The sequence below is a fragment of the Bison bison genome, unplaced genomic scaffold (genome assembly GCF_000754665.1).
Source record: "Bison bison bison isolate TAMUID 2011002044 unplaced genomic scaffold, Bison_UMD1.0 scf7180017864100, whole genome shotgun sequence".
Lineage (NCBI taxonomy): Eukaryota > Metazoa > Chordata > Mammalia > Artiodactyla > Bovidae > Bison > Bison bison.
The window spans coordinates 1,090,999-1,101,297 of record NW_011494672.1 but is presented as its reverse complement, the minus strand read 5'-3'; positions in this window follow the sequence as shown (position 1 = coordinate 1,101,297).

Genomic DNA, 10,299 nt, shown 5'->3' with positions numbered 1-10,299 from the left:
GCTTGGGGCCAGGAGGAGAAGGGGATGACAGAGGATGAGATGGCTGGATGGCATCACCGACTCGATGGACGTGAGTCTGAGTGAACTCCAGGAGTTGGTGATGGACAGGGAGGCCTGGCATGCTGCGATTCATGGGGTCACAAAGAGTTGGACACAACTGAGCGACTGAACTGAACTGAACTGAACTGAAAATAACTAGCAAAATCCTTTAACTATTTGCAGTGCAGACAAATAGAAAGTTATTATATGTAAGACACAGCATACAATGATACCAATAAAGAAATGCATGTAGGGAACCAGAAAAACAATGACTTTTGTTTAACCTCATAATTCAGACCTGATCTGGACATGACTCCCTTGTACATGGTGATAGTGGGTAGGTGCTCCAGGGCACTAAACATGAATTCTCTTTCCAGAAATCACAGGCCATGGGTCTGACCCATATCCCGAGGAAAGCAGAGGAAGTCCTGACCACAAATATGCTGAGTGAGGAAAGAACTTGTGGTGTGACCAATGGTCAAATGGAGGAAAGTCAAAATATCTCCCTCCGAAGGTGAGTGCCAAGAGATTGTCCCCTTCTGTATGCTGTTACTGCTGCTAAGTCACTTCAGTTGTGTCCAACTCTGTGAGACCCCATGGACGGCAGCCCACCAGGCTCCTCCATCCCTGGGATTCTCCAGGCAAGAACACTGGAGTGGGTTGCCATTTCCTTATCCAATGCATGAAAGTGAAAAGTGAAAGTGAAGTCGCTCAGTCGTGTCCGACTCTTCACGAGCCCATGGACTGCAGCCTACCAGGCTCCTCCATCCATGGGATTTTCCAGGCAAGAGTACTGGAGTGGGGTGCCACTGCCTTCTCCGCTGTATGCTGTTACTACTGTATAATTGCAAAAGCACCAAACTGGGCAGGCTGGCCAGACAGATGGAAAGAGGAAAGACCTTAGTCAAATCTCTTCATCTTTCTCAGCCTGATTTCTTCATAAGTAACTTTGGGCAGGGAATTTCCTTCCTCATAGAGTTGTTAAAAGAATTCAGTGACATCATTTTTATGGAGTCCTTAACACACCACCTGGGACAATGGGGTGGAAAAAATACTTTAAAATTTTGCCATTATTATCCCTCCAACAATAAATTTAAAAAAAACATTGAAAAGGCTACTGGGCATAGTAAAAAGGAAAGGGAAATAGTTAACTAGTGTTCTCTGCTAAGTCACATCAGTTGTCTGCTAAGTCACGTCAGTCGTGTCTGACTCTGTGCGACCCCTTGGATGGCAGCCCACCAGGCTCCCCCATCCCTGGGATTCTCCAGGCAAGAACACTGGAGTGGGTTGCCATTTCCTTCTCCAATGTGTGAAAGTGAAAAGTGAAAGTGAAGTCGCTCAGTCCTGCCCGACTCTTAGCAACCCCATGGACTGCAGCCCACCAGGGTCCTCCGTCAATGGGATTTTCCAGGCAAGAGTACTGGAGTGGGGTGCCATTGCCTTCTCCAAGTGCCTTCTCTGGAAACCTTTTAACAGTCACTACCTTGCCCACGTTATCAAAGTGCCTGCCTTTAAAATCAATAGGTGCACAATATGATCAGATAGAAGTACTAAGGTCATTTATACAGGAAGCAATCTGATGAGTGTACCTTTCATTAATGTTTCAGGCAACAAATTTTACCTAAATACAGATGAGTTCACATCAGGCTCGTCCAAACTGCCAACATTCTCTGCTACAGGAAAGCTAAGAAAATCTGTTTATGTTTTTGTTTTGTTTTGTTTTTTTATAACAAACACCCAGTAATAAAAAGTAAAAGACTCTTCATGGCCCCGCTTTCTAGGTACAAAGCACTATTGCTCTGATTCATGACCCAGGTATCTGCAAGAACCACAATGTCAACATTCTCTGGTTCTAACAGTCAGCTGCCTCTGCCCAGGTGTTAAACCTATGCCCGCATCCTGGGGGGCATTTGGTAATTAGCAGTGCCAGCAGGTGTTTGCACTTGCCACTGTTTCTGGTAGTTGGGCATATGAGTCAGGTCCCTGTTGGAGGGAAGAAAGAGGGTGAAATAAGGCCTCACCCCAGTTCGCACAAGGTCAGCTTCTTAAAGAGAGAAAAACCTAACTTTCTGCCTCAGTATCAAGCTCTCTCCTTGTTCATCTGCTAAAACCTCAACTAATTTGAAGTTCACTTTGGCACTTTCTCCTGCTCCCATTTAACAATACTTCCTCATGTTGGCAGTCTCCAAATACCTCCTAGGAATTTTCTGTACTCTGGGTCTTTATGACCTGATTTTCTGCAGCTGAAACCTCCCTGTCCTGAATCCCACCACATTTTCTCTGACTTGACTTCCTGACTTTCAAGGGAATGCTTAGCTAGGCTGATAAAGTAACTCCTGAAATATAATGAGTGTCCAAGTGGTACCTTAAAAGAAGAAGAGAATGACAAGGCAGCTCAAAAGAAAGACAGAATATTTCCAGCTTAAGGGGAGAATTGGGCTGCCAAGGCTGCCAGATAAAGCACAGGAGCCCCAGTTAAATTTAAATCTCAGTTAACCCAAAAATACTTTTCTTAGCCTAAGTTGTAAACATGACCACTGAAGGGGCTGGGTTTTATAGAGCATGTAGAGTCTAAATTACTCTGGAGCCTGGGGATAATGCATTCCAGGCAGAATGGGAAATACAGTTCATTTTTTAGTTTAAATATCATCTTCTCAGAAAGGTGTTTCTTACTGCTTTGTTTAAAATTGCAACTGACCATTCCTACAGGATTTTTCTCCATAGCACTTATCACCATATGGCATATCGTGCATTTATCTATTTGTTTATCTCCTCCTTCTAGAATGCTACATCAGGAAATTTTGTGCTCACTACTATGTCTCTATGTCTACAACAATGGATGCCATGAACTAGATGCTTAATGCATATGTGTTGACTGAACTAAAGACAAATTAACTTTAAAATGGATAACCAACAAGGACCAACTGTATAGCACAGAGAAGTCTGCTCAATATTACGTGACAACAGAAATGGGAAAAGAATTCAAAAAAGAATAGATACGTGTATATGTATAACTGACTCATTTGCTGCACACCTGAAACTATCACCACGTTTTTAATCAACTATGCGTGCTAAGTGGCTTCAATCATGTCCAACTCTTTGCAACCCAGTGAACTATAGCCTGCCAGGCTCCTCTGTCCGTGGGATTCTCCAGGCAAGAATATTGGAGTGGTTTGTCATGCCCTCCTCCAGGGGATCTTCCCAACCCAGGGATCGAACCTGAGTTTCCTGCATGGCAAGTGGATTCTTTACCACTGAGTCACCAGGGAAGCACAATGCTCCAAATAAAAGTTTTTTTTTTTTTTTAAAGACACAATTCAAGAAGTCTGACCTTACAGTGCTACCATTAAATAAACATGGTGAATAATTTCATTTTTTAAAAGAGAAATGAACAAGTAAACAGATGAAGGAAATAGGTGGGAACTGATTTTCTTCCTCTTGTGACTCAAAGCTTGGTTCATATTTGTTAAAATGTGAAGACACTAAAAGAATCCCAACCCTGAAGTAGTTTTAAACTAAATGAGGAGAAAAAGACAGTAACCAAAAAAACATGGTCAAAAGAAACATGAACTTCACTGAGAATCACAAATAGTGTATGCGAAGCCGGGAGTGCAGTGCTGGTGGCTTAGTCATTCAGTCATGTCCGACTCTTGCAACTCCATGGACTGTAGCCCGCCAGGTTCCTCTGTCCATGGGATTCTCCAGGCAAGAATACTGGAGTGGATTGCCATTTACTTCTCCAGCTGCAGTGGTGGAAGGACTCAAGTAGGCAGTGGCGGTAGCACAGAACAGGGGGACCTGCTCAATGTACTTGCAGGCAGAGGAGGAAGCAGAGCCTCCGGTCCCTCTGGGCATCAAGAGCAGTTGAATTCCTTACCCTTGGGCCCCTTTCTTCGACAGGTCATGTTTCCTCCAGAAGCAAACACCCAGCCTAGCCTCCTGCTGCGCATCTCCCTCCATCACGATGCCCAGTCCTGCAGATGGACTTCAGAGGCAACAAAGGGACCAGGTGAAAGGAAAATGTGCTTTCTGAGTAGAAAGGTATGATGACTGAAAACCAGAGATCAGGGATTGTATTTCTGCATACCGCCTGGGGTAGTCAGGGATTATAGGATGAGTTCTCAGAATCAATCAGCCCTGCAAATCATGTCCATGTCCCGTCCCCCCCGACCCACCCACCTCAGGAGAGGCTATACAATAGCAACATCGCCCACAATTAAAGTCAGACCTGGTCCCTGTCAATCCATCTCCCCATATAACATGGTTTCTGTGAAGAAAGATGCATGTGTCTGTAGATGCTAATTGACAGCCAGATTCAATTCAGGAACATCTCAGAAAGGAAGGATTGGCCCTTCCATTTAACAGCCTCTGCATCTTTAAGAGCATTTAGGTGTTTTTTGCATGAGTGTGCATCCTATTTTTCTACTTTCCAGTGACATCTCAAGGCCGTAATTCTCTGTTATTAAATTGTCAGTCACTGTCTTATATGTGCTTGTGACACTTAGACATACGTTGCCAGGAAGAGAAAGAAAATAAGGAGAGAGGGAGGTAGGAAGGGAAAAAATAAAAGAAAAGAAAGGAAGGGAGAGGGAGGGGAAAATCTAAGATAGATAGAACTAAGTCAGTGTTTCTACAGGAACAGAAAACAATAAGAAAATAAACTAAAACCCCATTACATTGTGACTCTGCTATCTTAGAACCTACATATCTTTTTTATTGAAGTATAGTTCATTTATAATATTCTATTAATTTCTGCTAAACGGCAAAATGATTCAGTTATATTTATATATATATATACACATATGTACATTCTGTTTTATATTCTTTCCCACTATGGTTTATTACAGGATATTGAATATAGTTTCCTATACTATACAGTAAGACCTTGTTTATCTGTTCTATTCTATATATAATGCAATAGTTTGCATCTGCTCACCTCAAACTCCCAGTCTATTACTCCACCATATCCCCTTTGTCTTGGAAACAAGTCTGATCTCTCTATCTGTGCGTCTGTTTCTGTTTCATAGATAAATTCATTTGTGTCACATTTTAAATTTCACATATAGTGATAGCACGTGGTATTTGTCTCTCTTTCTGACTTACTTCACTTAGATTCTTAGTATCAGTCATCTCTACGTCCGTCCATGCTGCTGCCAATGGCATTGTTTCATTCTTTTTTGTAGCTGAGTAGTATTCCATTGAATATATGTACACATCTTCTTTATCCACTCATCTTTCGATGGACTTTTAGGTTGTTTCCAGGTCTTGGCTATTGTGAATAGTGCTGCTATGAACATAGAGGTGCGTTGCCTTTTTGAACTACAGTTTTGTCCAGACATGTGCCCAGGAGTAGGATGGCTAAATCAAATGGCAACTCTGGTTTTAGTTTTTTGAGGAACTTCCACTCTGTTTTCCATAGTGGCTGCACCAACTTACATTCCCACCAATGGTGTGAGAGGATTCCTTTTTTCCCCCACACATTCTCCAGCATTTGTTATTTGTAGACTAAATGATGGCCATTCTGACTGGTGTGAAGTGATACCTCATGGTAGTTTTGATTTTCATTTCTTTAATAAGCAACGTTGAACATCTTTTCATGTGCCTCTTGGCTACCTGTCAGAGCCTACATATCTTTAAAACAGTTGGAATTTTACTTAAATAAACCTGAATTAAAGAACTCTAAAGAGCCTCTTGATCAAAGTGAAAGAGGAGAGTGAAAAAGTTGGCTTGGAACTCAACATTCAGAAAACTAAGATCATGGCATCCAGTCCCATCACTTCATGGCAAATAGATGGGGAAACAACAGAAACAGTGAGAGACTTTATTTTGGGGGGCTCCAATATCACTGCAGATGGTGGTGCTGAAGAATTGATGCTTTTGAACTGTGGTGTTGGAGAAGTCCCTTGAGAGTCCCTTTAACTGCAAGGAGATCAAGCCAGTCGATTCTAAAGGAAATCAGTGCTGAATATTCATTGAAAGGACTGATGCTGAAGCTGAAGTTCCAATACTTTGACCACCTGATGCAAAGAACTGACTCATTGGAAAAGACCCTGGTGGGGAAAGACTGAAGGCATGGGGAGAAGCAGATGACAGAGGATGAGATGGTTGGATGGCATCACCAACTCAATGGACATGAGTCTGAGCAAGCTCTGGAAGTTGGTGAAGAACAGGGAAGCCTGGTGTGCTGCAGTCCATTGGGTCACAAAGAGTCAGACACAACTGAGCGACTGAACCGACTGACTGAAACTGTTTAAAGACTTGCTCATTGGCATGTCCCTAGGTCCTAGATGAGGATCTGGCACATAATAGGCACTCAAAAAACATGTCTTGACTGGATCATTGAATTAATTGGATTAATTTACATATCTTGGTCAAGAAAACCATCACAAGGCATTATTACTACTTGAAATGTTTTATTTAAGTGGAACTAAAAATGAAACAGGTAACTATCCTTTTAATTAAACTAAACACTATGACACAGAAAATTGTTTAAAAAGTCGATCTTTGTGCACTCCTTAGCTCAGAATGGAGCTTGACACTCATAACTTGGGATGACACCACAGGCTGGATACTCACATCACTGCACAGAAAATAAAACCAGCTCCTAGTCAATACTGTGGAGAAGGTGATGGCTCCCCACTCCAGTACTCTTGCCTGGAAAATCCCATGGACGGAGGAGCCTGGTAGGCTGCGGTCCATGGGGTCACTAAGAGTTGGACACGACTGAGCGACTTGACTTTCACTTTTCACTTTCATGCATTGGAGAAGGAAATGGCAACCCACTCCAGTGTTCTTGCCTGGAGAATCCCAGGGCCTGGGGAGCCTGGTGGGCTGCTGTCTATGGGGTCGCACAGAACTGGACACGACTGAAGCGACTTAGCAGCAGCAGCAGTCAATACTGAGTCCCAGCCAACCCCTTACAGTATGTTCCTTTTGAAGGGACTACCCATGTGTTCTCCATTCAATGGAGAATACAGCGCAGATGGTCCTTCCCATTGACCAGCCACGTTGGCAGCATGACACCACTACAGTTTTGGAAAAAGATGGATACATTTCTTATTCTGATACTGTAGGCTTAACTAGGCCAGTCAAACCTTTGGGATTTTATATGGTTATTTCACTCCTTACTCTTTCCAGCAATTATTAACAGAATTCTAAAAGGACTTCAAAGCATCCATGAGAATCCGGCTGTCTGTGATATTCCAAATATTTGGCATTCCTCAGAAAAAAATCAAGTTAGCAGGAGATGTAGCCTGGGTGATGTGGGGAGGGAGATGTTATGGAGTGAGGATGAGCAGGGTGTAGTGGTTATGTGTCATGCTGCCTTCTGCCAGGGATTTCAGTCTGCAAATCCCAGGGAGCTTGTCCACACAAGTCATCTTATTAGGACGAAGAATGGCACTTTGGGGAAAAGGACACCAAACACATTTCAGAGTGCTTCCTGCCTGGGTGGCATTGTCTGGTAGCATGAACCTGGCTGATGGGCAGCATGGTGTCTTCAGGGCTACATGTGAGAGCAGGTCAGAGTAGCAGCTGTTAGAGTAGAGGCTGAAAAGTTAGAAACTGAATTAAGAAAAAAAGGGTGGGGAGCTTCCCTGGTGGCTCAGTGGTGAAGAATCCACCTGCCAATGCAGGAGATAGGGGTTCTATCACTGGTCTGTGAAGATCTCTGATACCACAGAGCAACTAAGCCTGTGCACCGCAAAAATTGAGCCTGTGCTCTGGAGCCCAGGAGCCACGACTACCGAGCCCACCGACCAAAACTACTGAGCCCACCCACCCAATGCCCTAGAGCCTGTCTCCACAGCAAGAGAAGCCACCACAATGAGACGCTCTACAGAGAAACCCCTCTTGCCTCAAGTAGAGAAAAAGCCCACACAGCAATGAAGACCCAGCACAGCCATAAATAAATAAATCTTTAAAACAAACAAACAAGAAAGATTCAGAAACTGTGCATTGTAAGAATCTGTTGAGACCCTCACTTGCTTTTCCTTTCTCTTTGTCAATGAAAATAATACTTTTATCTGAACATTCAAATTTCATGTACTCTACCTTTCAGGGTTATACAGTTAAAATAAAATACTGTTCATGAAATATTTCCTGAGTGTCTCCTCTGTGCCCGATGTGGGGCAAGGCCCTGAGGACTCAGAAATAAATAAGATACAAACCTTCCCCTCTGGGACTTCCCAGGGTGGACAGAAATTCAAACCCACAATCTACAGACTAGTTGAACATGAATCCTGGGCTATCACTTCTCCTCTCGGAACATCCACATGACAAGTTAAGAAGGGATTTTCTGTGATTTATGGAATCTCCAACCCAGAAGCTTAGTTTTGGACTAGAAGCTCAGAAGACAACTAGATAAAGTTAAACATGTCAGTTGGCCATATTAACTAACGGTTGCCAATCAATGGGCTAGAGAAGTATAAAAAATTTCCTGGTAGAAATGTAACCTAAGTTTTTCCAGGCCTCTTAAATCTATGGGTGCAGATGGCATCGCCAATGCAGCAATAATGCACATCTCATTGGCTCTTAACTACATCTACTTGAAAAGGGATCAATCCTCCTGGGCTTGTATCTGGAAAAGCCCAAGTGTCTCTTGGGATCAGGAACCTGTCTGTGAAGTACATACCCTTGCCACATTCTTCTTATCTTCTGCCCTCCACTTGATGTCCACTTCATCGAAAGTGTCTATCAATGGTCCTCTCATGTGAATACTCACGTCTGTGACACATGTGCCCTCCCAAAGATGCCAGCCCTTGAGACTCCAGAATGACCTTGGGAGCAATGAGATGATTGTCTCTCATCCACTTATGTCCTAGACCGTATGTGTCCACATGACTCCCAGAGTCCTCATGGAAAGGAATCCTTCACTTTCCGTCCACCTTCATCATAGTGCTCCACACAGGGGCGTGGGGGCCATATTTTCATTCCTCTTCCTCCCATGCACATTAACTCAGTAAAATAAATGTAGATTCCAGTGTACTTTCCACCCTCCAAAAAGAGTTCAGATGTGTCTGAACCTGGCAACTGACATAACTCAGGTTTAAAATGGAGCCCTTGATGAAGGTGAATTCTGGACTTCTGTGAGTCACTGAATTTAAATTTGGTTCATTTATTCTTTGAATAATACAGAATACATTAGGTATTGGATATTGGGAATACATTGATAGAATTTTTCTGAAGATATACTTAGAGACTTCCCTGGTGGCAAAGTGGATAAGAATCCACGAGCCAATGCAGGAGACAACAATTCATTGCCTGGTCCAGAAAGGTTCCACTGTGCTGCAGAACAAATAATTCCACATGCCGTGGAACAAGCAAGCCTCAAACAACTACTGAGCCAGCACTCCAGAGCCCATGCTCTGCAACAAGAGAAGCCACTGCAGTGAGAAGCCCACACACCCCACAAAGAGTAGCCCCCACTAGCCACAGCTTTAGAAAGCAACGAAGACCCAGCACAGTTAAAAATTAAATAAATAAATAATAACTGGCATTAAAATCATTAATAAAAAAGATATACTTGGTCTTGTGCTTATAGAACAAGTAAATCAACAAATAAATTTATAATTGTTAAGACAAAGTGTTATGAAGGAAGTGAACTGTAAGGGAAAGGAGATTTTCATAGGCCTACTAATACACAGCCAACATCCTGGAGCCAGTTTTTGAGAGATAATGCTTTATTGTCTATTGTGTGTCAGCTAACACAAAGCTGTTGAGTTCGAACAAAATGTCAACCAGGTAATTCTTACAGCTCAATAGGTTCTACAGAAGGTAACACCCTGTACTTTCTGCAGTGATAAGCCACAGACTACCACTGTATCACTGAAGAGGATTTGGAACTGCTCTCAAGCTCCTTGACTCAAAAGATTACACTGTGCTCTTTGTGTGTGAGTTTTGAGGTGTTAAGCCCTTCCATCTTGATGCTGTCTGCAAACTTGATGATGCTCATAACTGCATTATCCAGGTTGGAGATTAAAACAATAGCATACTAATTTAGTGTCATCTATTGACAGTGTCAACCCAGGTGGATAGATAGTAAGTGAGTACTACTTAAAAAAAAAAAAAACCCACTTCTTGTTGATGTTAATGCCGTGAAGGATGGAAATGAAACCCTTTAAGGTCGGAGAAGGCAATGGCACCCCACTCCAGTACTTTTGCCTGGAAAGTCCCATGGACGGAGGAGCCTGGTAGGCTGCAGTCCATGGGGTCACTGAGGGTCGGACACAACTGAGCGATTTCACTTTCACTTTTCACTTT